The sequence below is a fragment of the Aplysia californica genome, unplaced genomic scaffold (assembly GCF_000002075.1).
Source record: "Aplysia californica isolate F4 #8 unplaced genomic scaffold, AplCal3.0 scaffold01261, whole genome shotgun sequence".
NCBI classification, from domain to species: Eukaryota; Metazoa; Mollusca; class Gastropoda; order Aplysiida; family Aplysiidae; genus Aplysia; species Aplysia californica.
This window is the reverse complement of record NW_004798531.1, coordinates 1-4,740: the sequence shown is the minus strand read 5'-3', so window position 1 is coordinate 4,740 and position 4,740 is coordinate 1. Positions and strand designations below refer to the sequence as shown.

The following is a 4,740-nucleotide window of genomic DNA, read 5'->3' as shown; positions in this document are numbered from 1 at the left end:
CCCCCTTAACAGCTCAAACAATAACATACTGGCAAAATCTTTCGCTGTCTGTAGTTGGGTACCATTTCTACCTGGGGGAAATGACTCAGAAATATTCTGAGAAGCATAAAGTACAAGCAGCTGTTTACTTACTTTATTTACTTGGCTTGAGAATAGGCGTCATTGCAGGCGGCACAGCTGTTTAACAGTTGAAACAATAATATTGATACTGACAAAACCGTTCGATGTCTGTTGCCGGGTACCTTTTCCTACCTAAGTGAAATTATCAAAATCCATGTAAAGCGCCTTTTCCAAGGACGCAACGTTGGGCCTCTGAAAGGATTCGAACCCCTGACCTTTCGACGGTTGCGAGCCGAAGAGACTTACGTCTATGCCACCTACTCTTCCCTCTGTTGTTTCTGTTTGTTGGTCTTACTCTTACACTTTCCTTTCACTAAAATAAAGTTGTTCCCTAATCATATTGTGGTAGGGTGGCCAGTTCCTTTCCACGCCGCCTTTACTTCCTCAACTCGAAGTCAGGTACCGTTTACTGCTGGGTGGGTAGGAGGGGGCGGAAAAAATCCGTGTCCGTAGCAAATCTCGAACCCGGACTTTCCGTTTCGGAGACGAGCGTACTAACCGCTCCGCCACCGCACTCCTTTCGCTAAATAACCGTTATTGTATAGGTATAGTTTTCTATACTTATTCTAAATTTTGAGTATAGATTTGCTATAATTTCAAACTGGTATATCTGTTTGTTTTTTTCACTTAGATCAGCAAAGGCAACGAGACAGAGACGCCGAAGGACGCCATCTTTGTTGACGGCGGCGTACACAGCCGGGAGTGGATAGCTCCGGCAATGGCGCTGGAAATTGTCTACAGGGTAGGAGTCCATTTCTTTAACTCACCGAGAATGCGCTGTTTTGGGGAACTTCGTTATTCAGGCCATTTTTGTTTTCCATTCTGTTGTCATTATCTAAAACATAGAAAGGCAGGCAACAATAATAATGATAAATAGCATTTGTATAGCGCATACCCCTGCTCAACAGCAAGCTCTATGCGCTTTACACTATACTATTACCCCAGCAGACAATTGAGCACTCGAAACATTCTCAGCTTCCCGGGAAGCATACAGTGTAAGCAGCTGATCAAGCGCTCAAGTCCGAGAGCCTAACCACTAGGCCACCGACGCAACACAAGGTATACAACAAAATAGGCAAATTTGTTTTGCTCATTTGTGTATGAAGGTTTGAAATATGCCGTAACATTGGCTTCAGTCTACTGCTGGTTGGATATTATGTTTCTGTTACGTCTTTAAAGAGTTAACTTTTGGTCACTTAGCCATGTATAGGTTCAACACCGCGTGCAGTAAAAGTAAAGTAGTAAAGATGTTCCCGCATCCGATCCGGACATTGGTCATTGCCTTGTTAGTGAGACGATTTCCTGGGCCCTGGGCATATTGTGGTAGGGTGGCCATTGTCGGTCGTCACTGTGCAACGCCTTGTATTTTGAGCTGGGGTTGTCGTGTCTTGCTCAAGGACACACCCCAGTGACCACCCATCTGATCCCCGTGTCACCGACATTTGCTTCACATTACTTGAGTCTAAACTCACTGCTCAGTTAGCCACTGGAGATACCAGCTGCAAGGTGGAAACGAATACTCAGACAGATAAAGTATATATGGAAATGTTTTGAAAATGTTTTAAAACGACCTTTTCTTTGCACTTTTATGTTGCCTTCATCTTCAGGATCATTATTTTTATTTATTCACCTGCATCATCATCATCATCATCATCATCATCATCATCATCATCATCATCATCATCATCATCCTCATCATAGTCATCATCATCATCATCCTCATCATCATCATCATCATCATCATCACCACCATCATCATCATCATCATCATCATCATCATCATCATCATCATCATCATCATCACCACCGCCACAATCTTCACTATCATTACCACCTTAAAAAACGACTGCAACTGTGGGCGCTGTTCACTTCGCTCTAATTCTTCCATCTTAACAATCTTGTTTAAGTATTCATATGACCCTAGAGCATGCATCAGAATAACACTGAGTATGTATCTAGCTTAAGATTATTTTTTATACTGCTGCTCATTTATATTATGCATGCGATTGTGAGCCTGCATGTGTGTGCATGTCTGTGTGTGAGTGTGTGTGTGTGTTTGTTTGTGTGTGTGTGTGTGTGTGTGTGTGTGTGTGTGTGTGTGTGTGTACACGTGGTGAAAAAACAAACCAATATGCCAGGATCTGGACAATAAAGATGTATCTTATCTTATCTTATCTTAACTGCGAAAGCGCTGACAACAGCAATGACAATAACGATACTCATCAACCTTTCCCTCTCCAGTTGGCTTTCAACGAAGAGCAAGACCCGGCTGTTGATGACCTCCTGGACAGGTTTGACTGGATTATCGTACCCTTGGTCAACCCGGACGGGTACGCTTTCACCTTTCAGATGGAGGCAAGTGCATCATAAACATGCGGACACGCAAGCAAACACTCTTTATAATAAGGGGTGCCCACAACGGATGGGATTGGCCAATCTGGCCGATCGCCGACTCGATCTCCTCAAAAACAAACGTATTTGTTTTCAGTTTCAGGCGACCGAGTCGGGCGATCGGCCCGATCCAGCCGTAGTGGGCACCCCGTATTACTGGAAACACAGGCGATAGAGAGACTAAAAAACGGACTTGCAAAATATTAAAAATTTAACAGATTCATGTTCTTGTGAGCTCTCGAAAACATGCACGGCGACAGGCACATTGTAGTTACCCTGAAGACAGACTGATCATGAGAAAGAAACAGTCCGATAACTAAGATTAGAGTGGGAAATGGAAAGAAAAGAAATACGTTGTTTTTTGTTGTTGTTGTTTTTTGTAAGTGTTTTACGGCGCTCGCAACTGCGTAAGGTCATATGAGCGTGCGGGACACATTAAACTTTTTCAGCTGGTAGGAATTTTTGAATTTTGCCCGAGTGTTGGCCGAAGCCTTCTCTTATCGATTTTAGACCACCAAGGGATCTTTAACGTGCTCAGCTTGCACACAAAAAAAAAGAAAAAAAGAGGAAGCTATCCAAAAGTACAGAAGAGTGAAGAATAAACAAAAGACAGAAAAGAACGGGTAAGTGAAAGACAGGCAAAACAAAAAGGCACAAAACTCAATTAGGTCTATACTCTAACCAAAGTCAAGCTCATAAATTATTCAAAACTATTGAGCCACTTTAAAAGACGAAAGTGCAGATCGGAGGATCAAGAACAGACAGATTCACACAAAGACAGGGAAAGAAACACCGACCCGAGGGAAGAACTAATGAGTTGGCCATACAGAAGACATCAATGGTTTATGCATGACTCATTGACTATTCAATTCCTCATACAAATTCTGGAGGCCACATATGTGAGGCAGCGTGGTGGCTCTCATAGTACTCAAAGTGAAGTAACTTGCATTTTTCTGCAGGTTTATGAATTGTTATCAAATTTTTGTATTTTGGCTCAACACCTTTCATGCCCATTAAAGAACTCATTTCTGGGTGGATTTTTCTAAAAACGTTGATTAAAGGTACAAAAAAAAGTCAAATTTTCAGCTACCATGGACTCTTAAGCAAATTTTTGGCGGCCATATTCTCACTAATTTTGACTCTGAAACAGAGACAAATGAACAGGCTTTAAGATGACACCAATAACTCCACATGCCCCAAAATTGACGGGAGCCTGATTCCACCATGCTGCCTCACATATGTGTCACAACGCAGTGGAATCAGGCGCTCGTCAATTTTTGGGCATGTGGAGTTATTGGTATCATCTGAAAGTTTATTCATTCGCCTCTCTTTCAGAGGAAAAAATTGTAATCTATCTTGAATACAAGTCAAGGAATTTCCGATTGAAGGAGGTGAGGTGAGGTAGGTTGGTTTGAGAGGTAAAATAAGCGAGAAAATGGCTTCCGTAGTTTGGTAACTTTAATGGCTAAAGAGTCCTTGTCAACAGAAAAAAATTATATTTGGTGCCTTTAATCAACGTTTTTCAGTAAACTTTACTTGGGAATGTGTTTTACATGTAATAAAAAGAGTTGAGTAAAAAAACAAAAAAAAAACAGAAATTCGAAAAATTGTTAAACTGGCGGAAAAATGCCTGTTTCTTCGATTTTGTTAGTTGGCGAGCGCCTGATTTCACTATGATTCCTCACATATTTCATACTTGTATTTTAGCGAGCTACAGAAGGAGTTCCATACCTTAGTGGGAAAAAAGGATGATATCGCAAACTGGAACTCAAGGCTGATTACTGATTAATGTTGGTCTTTCCGTTCAATTAACAAGAACAATAAAACACCAGTCAAACAGAAGAAGTAATGAGTCTACAACTACAAGGTTTTAGAATTGATACCCCCAGCGATTCCCATTTTGTGATCAGACCCAAAGAGGTTATAAATAGAACTAGTATAACCTCTTTGGATAAAACCAGATTATTTTTTTTAATTGAACTCTTTTTGCACGAAAAATAAATCTAATTTGAGAAACGAAACGACAGTTGTTTTTTTTTTTTTTTTTTTTTATTAACACCGGCCGCGAGGTCTTCGAAATAAGTGTGCTATTGTTTTCAAAAGAGGGTTTCGTTGTTCTCCTGAGAGTGCGAGTGAACCATTGTTGGGTTTTTTGTCGTCGTTGTTTTTTGTTGTTTTTGTTTGTTTGTTGTTGTTGTTGTTATTTGTTTTGTTGTTTTGTTGGGGGGG

General features: G+C 40.9%; 1 long non-coding RNA gene across 1 annotated transcript; it reads left to right on the top strand.

Annotated features, from left to right (window-relative positions):
* Positions 1-723: 723 nt before the first annotated feature.
* LOC118478943 lies at positions 724-2,449 on the top strand. Its single transcript, XR_004859375.1, has 2 exons — positions 724-862; positions 2,362-2,449. It is a non-coding gene; the product is annotated as an uncharacterized LOC118478943 (long non-coding RNA).
* Positions 2,450-4,740: the final 2,291 nt, after the last annotated feature.